The following is a 15,058-nucleotide window of genomic DNA, read 5'->3' on the forward strand; positions in this document are numbered from 1 at the left end:
ACCTTAACATTAACATTACTTGCATTCTAGACAATAATAAGTAGAAAAACAACATTTATCTCTTGTAGACTTTCAAGTGCTTTTCTGTGCACATGATTTGATAGTTTTCTTGATGGTGTCAGAGGCTGGTGTTTTTCTAGATCCCTGAATACAGTGTCATGTCTTAAGCTAATGATAGTGTAGCCAATTAATGTAATGTATGCACCTCATGTAAAACACAAAAGAAAATGTTCACATCCCACTTTTCTTACTCAAACTCATAATGCTTTTTTATTCTGCTCTTGCTTCTTTGATTCAACTCTAGGTAGTTTTCACAGAAATCCCACTTTTTTTTGAAATACGGACATATTTTGAAAGGATTAGATACTCTAAGATAAATACTCTGTAAATGAAACCAAATTAAAAAAGAAATTCTCCAGCATTTTCCCCTATGCAAAATAAATAACCATAACCATTTTTTCCTCATAAATAATAAATAATATAATAAATTCTACCAAAATAAATAGCATCATCAAGTATTTAAAATATTCCACTAATCAGCTGTGAAAGGTGTAACTGTCATGTAGTAGAAATAATGAGTTATCTTCTTTTAGGAACATGGGTTTCCTGTTGGACACCAATTGTTCAAGACCCACCAATGCACCCTTACAGTGAAGAAGAAGAATGACCCTGCTCTGAGGAAGGAATCAGGCCTAATTACTTCCAAAAGTACCCACCTGAATGCTGTTCTGTGTTTGTGTGGATGCGAATGTTTTCTTCTCTGAGAAAGGGAATTGCAGAGGATTTCTCATATACACAAAATACACAAGGCAGTTGAAAGTGGGTAGAAGAACTGAAATCTGAAACACTGTACTCTTACTTCAGTCTGTAATATTGTCTTCACAGTACTGTCTACTGCCATGAATACAGAGTGTTTACAGTCTGGATCGTGTTCTCTGTCTTCCCCGGGGAAATACTAGCTTTCCATTCCAATTTACTTTGCTTCTGCCACATGGCAAAGTTAGCACACCTGATACTCTTACAGTCTGCACGGTAAAATCACTTAGACTTCTTTGATGGGAACAGCATTGCCTTGTGTGCATTAGAAATATCTCATGTTTCCCAATGTCCTTTCACCATAGTGGAGTTTAATATTTCTTCCCAATATAGCTTGTTTACTAATTTTCTTACTTCCTACAAATGTGGTTTCCTTAATTTTTGTAACCTTGTCCTGATGTACTGCTAAAAACAAACACTTTTTGAACTATTTTAAGCAGAAAACATATTGTCCTCTAATGCTCTAATCAAGTTAAATAGAAGATCAAGTTAAGCAGTGATCGAATCTGCTGGTCCTCTGATTTTTGTAGCCAGATTAAATTTAGAATATCCACTCGGGGGATTATCCTCCAGCCACGGGCAGGGGGGAAGAGGCAGGAGAAGTACTCTGAGAAGAGTATACAGTGCTGTCTCCCTTCAAGGTTCGTTGTCAGCTGTCATTTCAAAGAATCACAGACTGGTTTGAGTTGGAAGGGACCTTGAAGATCACCTAGTTTCAAATCCATTGCCATAGGGCAGAGATACTTCCCACTAGAATAGACTGCCTGTGGTCTTGAACACCTCCAGGAATGGAGCATCCACGGTTTCCCTGAGTAAACCTCACCACTCTTGCAGTGAAGAATTTTTTCCTTATATCTAATCTAAATCTATCCTCTCTTATTTGAAGCTATTAGCACTTGTCATATCTTGTCATATGCAGCATTCTGGCAGGCCTCCTTTAGCTATTAGAAAGTTACTATATATATGTGTATATATCTGTATATATCCCGAGAGCCTTCTCTTCTCCAAGCTGAACAAGGTCTGATCCTTCAGCCTTTCTTTATTGAAGTGGTGCTCCAGCTCACTGCGGCCCTTGTCTGGACCCTCTCTAACAGTTCCACGTCCTTATTCTGGCAACCTCAAAGACAAACACAGTGCAGTGGGTAGGGCCTCACAAGAGTGGGCTAGAGGAGAATCACTTCCCCTGACTTGACCACGCTTCTTTTCATGCAGCCCAGGATACAGTTAGCTTTCTAGGCTGCAAGTACACATTACTGGTTGACATTGAGGTTCTCATCAACCAACATCCCAAAGTCCTTATGCGCTTTCAAGGTTAAAAAAAGAACTTGAATATAGAAGCTTGTGTGCTCCATATTTGGCTGTATCTAAGGCTCAGTCAGGGAAACAAGATGGATGTAGTACAAAATGGTCTTTGCTTCCACAAGAAAAAGATAGTGTGCATTTTTCTTCACACAGCTCCCAAAATTCCAACTGAAAACTGTGCACTGAGCACGATTTTCCTCATGCTTTGAGCACCACATTATCTTATGTACACGGGATCTCTCAAACATTCCTTTATTACCTTGCTGTCAGAAAAAAATGTTTATTTCTTAAACACTTTCAATAATGAATAAGTATGCCAAGTTGTGTCTTGTGTTCTTTTCATTAGTTTATGCCTCTAAAATTAAATGTTCAGAATGTCTCAAGACAAGCTATTACTAGTAAATAAATGTTTCAGTTAGGTGTAAATTGTAGCCCATTAGAGGAAATTTACATTGTGTGTGTTGTTTTAAAAAATAAAAATAAAGGAGGTGGAAAGACAGGGTAGTTTCTTTAAAAATTTTTTTTAAAAAGTAAAGATTTGGAGTGAGGGCAGTGAGATTGTATACAGATTATAATAATAATAATTTCTATCATTGTTGGAATCCAGTGATTACCTTCTTAAGGGTAATAAGCAATTAGTCTGCTAAATGTTTGGTTCCAAAAAGAATAAAAATGTGAACATTTGTGTAATATACATCTGGTCAATGAAGAGAAAAAAAAAAAAAAGAAGAAATAAAAGCCAACATTTAATATTTTTAAGTTTCATGTTCTTATAAAAATTGCTTCATAAATTTGGAGGCATCTTTTTCTTACTTAGCAAGCAATTGAGATTAACAAAGTTCAATTCCAAGAAACGAGTAAATGAAAAAAAATAATTTTGAAATGGGATATTGAGAAACCAATTAGGTCATATCTCTATGGATTTTTTCCTTCTACAAATTGAGATTGATTGAACTGAGATTGAATCACAGGGAGGCATACTGAACAATGTTGCAGCATAAAGGATGCAGTGTGCACTGTGCTTCCTGGTATGCTTACATTACCTGCATGGACAGTTAAATTAATCAGTCAATTTTCTCTAACAGATCTGATTTCTTACAGCATTCCAGTCTTCCATATAGACCAGTACACACACAATACATTAAAATTGTTCATCCTTAAGGTATGGACAAGATCAAACTGCAAGAGTTTAATTTTCATATGTTTTATTTTATTACAAATATTTAGATTGCATGTCATAAAGAATCTCATTGTCTGTACATCTTTTTGATCTTTCACTCAATGCACGTATGTTGGTCTATACATTAGTACAGTACTACATCAGTAACTAAATAATATACTATGATACTAATAATATGTGGAATAGAAAACATTGAAATATTATAAATTCCTATAATCTTTCTATTTGCACATTTTTCATAGAAGAAATGTATAATTCCAATATAATGTAAAATTTTCTTAGACTGTATGAGAATCTGCACGAGCTCATTATCAGCCTATTAGGTAACAACACACTGTAGTATTCACTTGCTTTTTTTTCCAAACATCTAATTATCAATCTACGAGCATTACTGTAAATTTCTCATATGATTAAAAATTCCTATAAATATTAAAAAACCTGCAGGAAATATCTTTCTTAAAAATTTGGAAACTCATCTTTTAAAGAAAAAGTATAATTTTTATTTTCAGAGCTTATGGCATCCCCTGTCTGCTGCTACTCTGAGCTTGTTCCTGAGAGTAACTTCTTATTTCGTAAACATCTTTTGCCTTAAAAGTGGGAAAGTGGAATTTTCATATAAATTCAGGAGCTCTATTATCAAAGTAGTCTTAACCTTCACTTTGAAATTGGTTTATGAAAAAAAATCTTTTCTACAAGTAGCTAAAGATTTTCTTCCTCTGAAAGAAAATTAGTTTTTCAATAGTAGCAAGGTGGTTAACTGGGACGATTACTGAAAATTCTCACTCTACTTGTGAACTCTGTGATCTTTCACAATAAACATTCATAGTCTAGGAACCAAACAAAGAAAAATATGAAAATTGCCTATAAAAGAGTTATGGAAATTTGCATCCTGTGATCAAGAAACAAACCCAAAGAGGAGCTATAAGAAAGAAGGGGATAGACTCTTTGGTAGGATGTGTTATGATTGGACAAGGTGAAATGGTTTCAAAGAAGGAGAGTGTAGATTTAGGTTAAGTATAAAGAAAATATTTTTTTTATGCTAATGATAGTGAAGCACTGGAACAGGTTACACAGAGAGGTGGTGGATATGGATGTCCCCTCCTTGAATTCGTTCAAAGTCAGGCTGGACAGGGCTCTGAGCACCCTGATCCAGCAGTAGGTGTCCCTGTTCATTGCAGGGAGTGTTGGACCTTTAAGAGTCTCTTCCAATTGAAACAATTCTATGACTCTATGAAAAGGGGGTATACAAAGTGGTTTATGAGTGACTACTGTTTTTAATATAGCTGCAATTAAGTTGACATAAGGAAGCAGACTGTGTATGATATTGAATTGCTAACTATGAACATCTGCAATTTATGTTTACTTTGATGTTTTGTCCCCAGACAGTTCCCACAGTGTAGGCATCTAATTCTAGGGCTGCTCCAGGACACACAAGACTTCTAGAAACATGACTCAGCACCTATGCCTTGCTGGAATGGTATCACAGAGCTGGGAGAGATACAGTAGGATATTTCAAGTCGCACTACATGTCTATGCACACATAGCTGAATCAAACCCTTTTAACAATATCATACAAAACGTTTTCAGCAGGTTTGTTCAGTTATGACAAGAAAGCAGATCTCCAGGTCACAGGAGCTCAGATATACAAATTTAAGTGTCTAAGAATTAGACACTAAGAATTAGAAGAATTAGAGAGTATTGATTAGGTAGTAGAAGTGATCCTTGCAAACTTCCTTGCCTGTGAGAACCTGTTCTTCAATCTCCTCTATCTGATTATGGGAAATTTTGAGCAAATCAGTAGGACTGTCATTATTACTGTTGCTGTTGTCTTTTTATTATTATTTTATTTTTAACATATGTTTCATATACTTTTTTTTCTGCATTTTATTGAAGAAAAAATATTTATGAAGAGACTAATCCTTTTTTTTTTTTTTTTAACTGTTATTCCAAGCAACCAAAAAAGACTAATCAGTAAACCTATGCTTCTTTTTTTTTTTTTTTTTTTTTCCCCTTTTGAAACTAAGGTTTTTTTTAATGTGTATAACTTCAGTTCTGTATGTAAACATGACACTAAGCTTGGATTGGATACAATTTTACACTTTGTTGAAAAAATATTTTTTTTTTATTGAAGACTACTACCAACAAAATATTTTTGTTGGCTATCTGTTTCAAGTTAAAGCTTGTAATGTTTCATTAAGTAATGCTTTCACCAATGCCTCTTTAAAGTATATCCTTCTGACACTTTGTTTCCCGATAGCAGCAGATGTGAGGTTGTGTGGAAACAGTGATAAAGCTCATTTATTTAAATAAACTACTGTGAAAGTTTGAGGATTGTTCTGCCTTTAGCAATTACTGGGAATTCAGTGATAGTGGTACTATTTAGATTTAACTAATTAATCTTCATGTCTTTCATTAATTCCAACTCATTTTACATCTAAACAAGCATTGAGCTCTTCTCCTTAGATTCAAGAGAGCTGAGTGTTGCCTTTTGGGCCTGAAGAGCAGATGCAGAACACCAGCTGTGCGGTGTGCAGTAGTTTAACCAGCTCTCGGTTTTGAATGTCAATGGTGCTAGAGCTGTACCGAAGAACACCAGGCAAAGTGGCCCATCTGTAATGGGAGTACTTCTAAAATGCACTTACTTTTGAAAATCACCCAAGAGGAGGACTAAGAAAAGAGAAGCTTAATCCCATTGATAAAGTGCCATCAAATCCCATTCTTTCAAGGATTTAAAAAAATAATCCCAGGCAACTCTATCAAATGTTTTCTTAGCACCTAAAGATAAGGATACCAGAAATTCCTTCCAGTGCTGTGATGTTGCAATTGTATTTCAGTTTAGCCTCTTGCTTGCTTAAATTCACAGAAAACTGTTTGTAAAAACCACACCATTCCCTCACCCTCTCAATATATCATCGATGTGAAAGTACACTTGAGGGTATGTGTTCTAGAGAGACTAAACTGTTATGCTTGATGCATTTAGCTTCTTGGTAAAGTGCTTTGTTTAAATTAAAAATAGCACTTTGCCGAAGATGATGAAGCAGAATGCTACACTGAAAGAAAGTATTAATCACAAACATTAGAGTGATTTTATTAGCATTGTTTCATTAATAGCCTCAGGTCCAAGTCCAGGTAGCTAACCTATTTTGGTAGACCAAGGCATTAATGAATTAATTATGAATTAAAGTACGTAATACTTATAATTTAAATTATGAATTTATTTATGAATTAAAAATACGAAATATTTCCTATACATCCACATGTCCAGACAGTCTCCTCTTCCTTTATCTTTTGGATTATAAAACTTCTGTTGGAGGGCTGGTGTTCATTTCACTGGTATAACAACGAAAGACTCACTGGCCATTAGCAAGGACAGAGTGCTCCAAGTTCCCTTTTGTGTCATTTTGGTTCCATTGGTGTGAGAGGGCTCTGCCTTCTCACAAATGTCTGTGGCACCACCATACATCATGCACGTGGTTGTGTGTCAGGGATCAGTGCTACTGTGGAAGATAAGAATATTTTGTTTAGGATGCAAGAAAAGATCCAGCCCGTGGTGTTACAAGATGCTAAATAATGTTTCTATGATTTTTTTCTGTCTGTATTTCACAGAAATGATTATTAAGCATTGTCTGCCACTGCCATGTTTTGTAGGGAGTACACAAACTGATCTGCAGAGCATTGTTTCTGTGTTTAATTTTAATGGTTATAAAATATTGTAAATCCTACTGATTTGCTTATTTCACTCTAATAGGCTCTCAAAGTCACTCCTGAGATTTGTAAACAAGATTTTCTACATTTTTATTACTGTTTCTAAATCATTTTTAATGGTTTTACAAAAAAGTCCATCTTACTTCTGCTAATGCGGCTATACTGCTCAACTCCAGAGCTGTGGTGACACAGTAGTCCTGACTGTGGAGGATAAGTTCTTGAGTGATGCTTTCTTAAGGTGCTGGCAACAAGCAGAATTTGGAGTCCTACAACTGCAGGAGTGTAAATTCTTCCATTTCAACAATACTACTACTAATGATGATGATGATGATGATAAAGGTGTTCTTTTTTTTTCATTTGAAAAGTAGGAAATCTATCAAGTATTTCATATAAAGCTATATCAAAAGCTCCATGAAATTAGCTGGTAAATTCCGGGAGAGTTTCTTTGTGAGATTTCTGTGCTTTGATTCTGTTTGAGACACAAATCTTATCAGAAGTGTTCCTTCTCTCATAGGAGAACGGGATGTTTCAAGTTAAGTGTGAAACCAGAAACCTGCAGGTCAGAGAAATGCTGCAGTTCTGAGGGAAAAAGAAACAAACAAACAAAAAACCTCAAATTTTCTTACTCCTAAAGCCTCTGGGAAAAAAATAAAAGCAATAAAATGCTGCTTAAGTAGGAAGGGTGAGAGTGTTTCACTAATGCCTCAGCAAAAGAAATATTTATCTCCTTTAGATGAAAACACAGGTAGTATTCCTCTTTCTTGAAAAACAAGGAAACTGAAAGATTAGACAAAAGTGTGTAATCTGTCTCTTTTTTTTTCTTAGTTCATACTCTGGTTGTAACTTTTATAGTTAAGATGCATAAATGACTTCATATCTCTGTTTCTTGATTGTCCATGTAAACATCTTAGAGATTAAGTCTTCTGTGAGAAACCACATTTTAGTTTGAGATCCAGACAGCAAAACCATAAGAGCCTGAGTACTTCACTTTTCAAAATCATCTTCCTCCAGAGTATACCTGTTTCAGTCTGAAGAAGGAACAGCTGGTGAATTTGAACTAGAGATCTTTCAATAGTAAGGTAGACATAGATGATGCATATGTGTATATGCATGATCACAGAATCACAGAATCACAGAATCACAGAATCACCCGAGTTGAAAGGGACCTCAAGGATCATGTAGTTCCAACCCCCCTGCCTAGCAGGGCCACCAAACGTACACATTCAGATCAGGTTGCCCATGACCTCGTCCAACCTGGCCTTGAACACGTCCAAGGACGGGGCATCCACAACCTCCCTGGGCAGCCCGTTCCAGGGCCTAACCACTCTCCTTGTAAAGAACTTCCCCCTCACATCCAACCTAAATCTTCCCTCCCTCATGATATGATATATATGCATATGTATGTGATGCAGATGCATATATGTTTGTCTGCCTACCTTTTATCTCTTCCTATTTGCTAATGCCGGTACAATGATTTCAATAAAGTTGTCCCATGTTGCGCAGTTTCAGAAACCTGCCTTACTCTGATGTGATCAAAGACTATACCAGAAAGTTTATGCTTAAATCATGTGATATTACTGCTTAAATAATCTTGCTGTACACTGCACTGGTGTGCCTCATCTCAAGTACTGTTTGCAGTATTGGTCACCACAGTACAAAAGGAATGTAAAACTACGAGTGTTCAAAGGTGGCTATGAAAATGCTGATGGTTCTGGGGGCAAATAGGTAAAATAGTGATCTACTATTTGTAGATCAAATTTGTTCGGCCCAGAGCAGAGGAAACTGTGGGGAGCCCTCATAGTGACCTGTAGCTCCTCACAGAGAGTGGAGAGGCAGCACTGATGACCTCTTTCTGGTGACCAGCAATAAAACATGAGGGAATAACATGGAGCCATAACAAAAGAGGTTTAGGTTGCGTATTAGGAAAAAAGTTCTTCACTGGAGGATGGTCAGGCACTGGAACAGGCTGTCCAGGGCAGTGGTCATGGCAATGAGCTTGCCAGAGTTCAAGGAGTGTTTGGACAATGCTTTCAGTTATATCGTCTGATTTTTGGTTGGTCCTGTGTGGAGCCAGAAGTTGAATTTGATGATATCCTTATGCATCCCTTCCAACTTGGAATATTCTGTGATTCTATAATTTTTCTCTGAAGTGAACATCCCAGTCACAGTGCTATATCTGCATGTAGTAGCACTTTTCCTAGTCATGAGAGGAAAATGTAAAGATAAAGCTGTATTCGTCTCTTTAGAAGTTCTAGAATCAGTCTAAATTTATTTTAGACTGTTCATAGTATTGTAGAATTATAGAATGCTTTGGGTTGGAAGGGACCTTTAAGATCATCTAGTCTCAATCCCCCTGCTATAGGCACAGACATCCTCGGCTAGACCACACTGCTTAAAGCCCCATACAGCCTAGCCTTGGACACCTACAGGGAGAAAGCATTTGCAGCCTCACTGGGTAACTGTTCCAGTGTGTCACCATCCTCACAGTAAATAATTTTTTCCTAATATCTAAATCTTTCCTTTTCCAGTTTAAAGTCATTTTCCTTCGTCTTGTTGCTACTGCCACTTATAAAAATTCCCTCCCCAGTTTTCCAGTAGACCTTCTTCAGGTGCTGGAAGGCCACTATAAGGTGCCTCTGAATCCTTCCCCAGGCTGAATATCCCAGCTGATTGTCTCTCTCTATTCTTCCCTCATGAGGCCCCATCTGGAGTACTGCATTCTAGTCCAGGGCTCCCAGATCAGGAAAACTGTGAAGCTGTTAGAGTGGGTCCAGAGGACAACACAGATGATCAGAGGTCTGGAGAATCTTTCCCATGAGGAAAGGCTGAGGGAGCTGGCCTTGTTCAGCCTGGAGAAGAGAAGGCTGCAGAGGGACCTCACTTTCTGAGATTTAAAGGATGCTTATAAGCAGGAGAGGTAACAAGTTTTTACGTGGGCAGATAGCAACAAGACAAGGGACAATGGTTTTAAACTAAAAGAGAGGAGATTTAGATAAGATGTCAGGGGGAAGTTTTTCACTGAAAGGATGGTGAGGTGCTGGCACAGGCTGCTCAGAGGAGTTGTGGATGCCCCATTGATGGAGGTTTCTAAAGCCAGGCTGAAAGAGGTCCTGGGCAACCTGATCTAGCGCATTTAGTGGTTCGCACTCCTGTCTGAGGGTGGGGGGTTGAAACTAGATGATCTTTGAAGCCTCTTCCAACCCAAACCACTCTGTGATTCTATAATTCTATGATGTATAATGTAACTTTATCCAAACATCCAGAAAACTTTTGTCCATAAAAGAACATTAAATTATGTTTTTAATTTGTGTGAATCTCAGAATTTCTTTTCTACAGTAAGTCTCTACAAATTTAGAACAGTAATAACAAGGAACAAGCCTCCTGGAGGTATTGAGTAGGTGGGAGTTAGAGAGACAAGTTTGAGTCAGTGTCAGAATGTCATTGTCAAAATGTCATTTCATAAATCAGTCTTGTCTGTGCCTGACTGTGGATAGTGTTGTTCATGCTAGCTAATGAAATATTTTGAAATAGAAAGGGATTTCAAAATGACAGCTGAAAAATCTGAACACTGTCTTCCAAAACTATCCAAATGTTCTTAGTTCTTGAGCTGTGTCTTCTGGTCCAATTTTGTAAAAGTCGATATACTGTTTCAAAAATGTTGATGGTGAAGAAATCTCATTTTTGATGATAAATACTTGGAAAACATGAAAAATTATGAATTGGGCTTTCTGTGAATACATTGGATATAACTATAGACTTTGATCTCTAAGATCCTGAGTGTGAAGTTCCTCCTGATATCTTGCACCAACCGCTTTTTTTCCTAAGGACTTGCTACTTTTGGATGCATCGTTTTTCCACATATGGATCTGCCCTGACAGTGTATTCTTTGCTCTCATCTACATCTCCTATGTCAATTTGAGAATGGAGAAAGTGACATTTTGCCACTACAATGAATTTCCTATATCTAGAGATCTGTGTTGGATTTAGTACATATGCAGAGTCCTATGGCTGATTAATCAAAGATTTTGGTTGAACCAAAACAACCAGCAGTAGCATAGAATTGCTCTTCGTTAACATTTTATAAATCAAAGAACACTCTTCTGAACTTCTGAATCATGTTAACGACTTCTTGTTGCTGTTTGTTGATTTTTTAATCAGTCACAAAAACTCTAAGAGCACAATGGGTAGTACTGAAAGATCCATAAAAATTGTATTCTGCTGATCATATACATATCAAGGGATCTACAGAAGACAGTGAAATATGCTTGTTCTTAACAATAAATTAGATCCATAACGGCAAACTATAAACACACAGCAGTAAACTTCTATACAAAATTAATCTATGAATCTAAATCAATAAATAAATGCTATTACTTGTTATATTGCATACTATACCATGTGTTATTTTCCTTCTTTCTTCTGAATAAAGATATTCTCAGCTTTTAAAAGAAGACCATGTTTATAAGCAAGATATATATTTAACAGCTCTGGTGTTGCTAATGAAAAATAAGTTAATATAAACTAAATGAACCAAAAAGGAATAAGTTATACCTATTATTTTCTCTTTTGCAATTTATATTATTCTTCTAAATTCCAGAGTAAATTATAATGGTCTATTTTATTGTTATGAATAACAGGACTCCAATTCTCTTTCTGAATTTTTACTCATCACAAACAAAAATTAAACTGTAAGAGAGAAAATACTACCATATTTTCCCAATTTCATTTAGCTCTTTCCATGTGGGTTGAAGAAATGGAGGCAGCCTTCGTTATACAAACAGAGATCAGAAAAGTTAAAAGATTGTGCTATCTTTAACATGTAATAGGAGGTTATGACACAAATAGCAAGGCTCTTCAAAGGTGTGTGTTGCAGCATTTCTTTTTCAGGGCTATCTTCTAATCACTATGCTTGACTTAAAAATAAGGGAAAACCATTTGCACTGCCAATTATTTCAAAGCTCCTTTCTGTCCAATATTTGTTATGACTAAAAAAAAAATAAAATCAAAAATGAAAAAAAACAAACAAACAAAACCGAAACAAAATAAATGCATTATAGATTTCTGAGAGCGCAGTGCAGATTTTTGGATGTCATAGATATTTAGGAGCAGATTGACATGCTTATGAGGATGCTTTTCAGCATTATTTCGTTTAGAAGTTATAGTTACTTGGTATCAGATGTCTTGGGCTTCTGTACACTTCTTGTCTGTGTACTGTTTGGAGGAGATAGCTGTGTATGTCTCTCATTCCTTGGGGCAACACAACCTTGTTTATATGATCTGTATTTTTTTTTTTTTTTTGCCTTATTTGCCGGAAAGAAATAGCCTTCACAATCAGATGTATGTATCTGCTCTCCTCAGAAATTTTCAGTGTGATGTAGCTGTTCAAGATAAACTTCACACTAGTTAAATGGGAAAGGTATTAAAAAACCGCTAAAAAAAATCATGGAGGTTTGTGACCAAGTAGAGAAGCAAAAGCTTAATATAACTCCATAGATGTTAGTAAATTTGTTATTTTCCAGATACAAATTCATTTTCATTTGTTTATTGCTCATAGAATTACTTGTAATTAAACCAGTTCATCCTTTTTCTCTCTAATATCAAACACTTCTCAGAGAACAAAAGTCAGTAGATAGCATATTTCTACTATAGATAGCCATAACGAATTTTAGATTTAACTCTTTAAGATGTATACAATCAGTACAACACAGTTTTCATTGAAGTTTTCACAGTTCATGGTCACTCTCAGTATGTTAAAATTTAAAATCAATGTTAGTAAAGAATTCAGCTTTAGTAAATTCAGTGCTGTCACTTGCACATATCTGAGAGGACCCTGTACTGCATGTTGGTCTGCTATGTGTAGAAACACTTAGATAGAAAATTCACCCCGATGGACTCTGCCCAATGTGAGGAGAAGCACAGGTGCAGAACCAGGACAAACACTATGTTCTAGGAAGGGAAAATACATGGACACCCATAGGGTTGAACTGTGCTTTGAGTTTTTCTCAGACTCTATTTTTCAACCTAAAATAAGTGAAGTATCAGCCTGTCATTCATGGTAAAAAATAATATGACTTTTTTCTTCTTTTTACTACATTTTAAAGCAGTTACACTGCCATGCAATTTAAATAATTAGTCCGATGCAAGTAGGGCTTACATGCTTTCAGCTTTGTAAGGAGATATATTTTCCTAATTACTGAAACCTTTAAACACATAAGAAAAAAGAGCAGTCAACCATTACTAGGTCTGCAGCTCGTGATTTTCAGAAATACAATATTGAATAGATTAGCGGTTACATTTCATGTGCCAAGACTTGTACTTGACAAATGAGTCTAGATGTAATGCCCGTGTAGGACAAGGGAATGATGCTTATCAGTTATACACAGAGAAATATATAATATATAGATAATAAAACTATAAGCAATTATATAGATAATAAAACTATAAGCGATTATTTTCCAACTGTCCATATGTGAATGCAAGTGAGTAGACAACATTTCAGACAAATATAACATTTATAAAAAAATATTTTCATATCCAGATTTACATATTCCTTTGTTTATTGCTCTTTTATTTTCTTTTGTTTTTAACATAGACACATTTTAACAGGTGAATTTCGGACTTTGAGAACTGCAGTTTGGTGATTAGAGATAAGTGAAATGGAATAATGATAAACAGTGGCCTTGTGAAATATTTTTTTTCTTTATAAAAGTCTTCATGCTGTTAAATTTGAACCTACTTATCATATTTAAAAGGCACTCCAAAACCTCAGTGCTCTAGTAATTAGAAACATTTTCTTATTTCTCATCTTAACTTTCTTGTTAACTCATACTTATTATCTCTTCCACTGATGAGAGTGTCAGAGCTTTTTCCATACGCCCACAGTCTGTGGACTGTTTCTAAAGAAGCTGCTTATAATGAAGCTGGAGTTAGAGAAAACCTGCTTATATCATGTGCATATAATCACACTTGTGTTATCAGAAATTTCAAAATAAATGTTCAGATGTGTACAAACTGGAAAAAGGTGGAAAATTAGCTTAAAAATAATTCTAATTATGTATTCCACAAGTGTTATTGCAGACAACACTGAAGTATCCTTTATGAATTTATCTGGCTTGACAAAATCTTGAAACAGGAAGAAGTCCAAGAAACTGATCCCTCTATTTCTGTGGCAGGTTGGTTGAGTCCACGGATGTATACTAGCCCTTCATATCCTAAGGGCCAAGCTTTGCACGTAAGGTATAAAATTATTAGCATCTGTGGCAGAGATGGTTTGGAGATCATTTCAAATTGCCTGAAATAATGCAAAGACTGTGTTGACATTTACTAGGAAAATATTATTGTAGCATGAAAATAAGTTTTCTATGCCTTGCTAAATGGCACATACCAGATACAAAACTGAATTCAGCAATAAGACTAGAGAAAACGGTATCAGAATTTATGCTGTTGTCTTTGTACTGTGCTATGGAAACAGACCTTGGGGTAAATTCTTCCCAGAACCAGAATGGGTCTATCTTGTAGGAAGAGTGGTCCAGAACAGATCCAGACAGTGAGCTGACAGTTAAGTAGTGTGGAGAGCTGATTTTGGCACTTACATTCATTTCTGACTGTTACAGCTAGCAATACAGATAAATGTTGAGTGACTAGAATATCCAATAGTCTAGATGAGATCTTGACTGTGATTGCTGATTCATTTCTGCTATAGTTGGGAAAAAGATGGTGGTATTGGCAGAATCAAGGATTTGTCTTCATAATACTTTGTGATGCTTTTGGCTCCCTATCATCCTCCACATGACTTAAAATTTGAGATTCCTTTCTCTTTCTCCCTCATTTCATATCAATTAGTATTATCAATATTATGCAGGTGCTGGTCACTGTTGTACTTTGAATCTATGGACTTTCACACAGTTTCTATTATAAGGGTCTGTATTGTGTTTTCCGCTCCTCAAATGGCCTGGAATGCAGGGAATTAAAAATATTCTTTGAGTCTTTAATTGCTTCACTAAACCATATGTGTGGATATTTGATGAGATAAACGATGGAAACCTCAATTTTCAT

Source organism: Tympanuchus pallidicinctus, unplaced genomic scaffold (assembly GCF_026119805.1).
Source record: "Tympanuchus pallidicinctus isolate F22 unplaced genomic scaffold, pur_lepc_1.0 scaffold11, whole genome shotgun sequence".
Taxonomy (NCBI): Eukaryota; Metazoa; Chordata; class Aves; order Galliformes; family Phasianidae; genus Tympanuchus; species Tympanuchus pallidicinctus.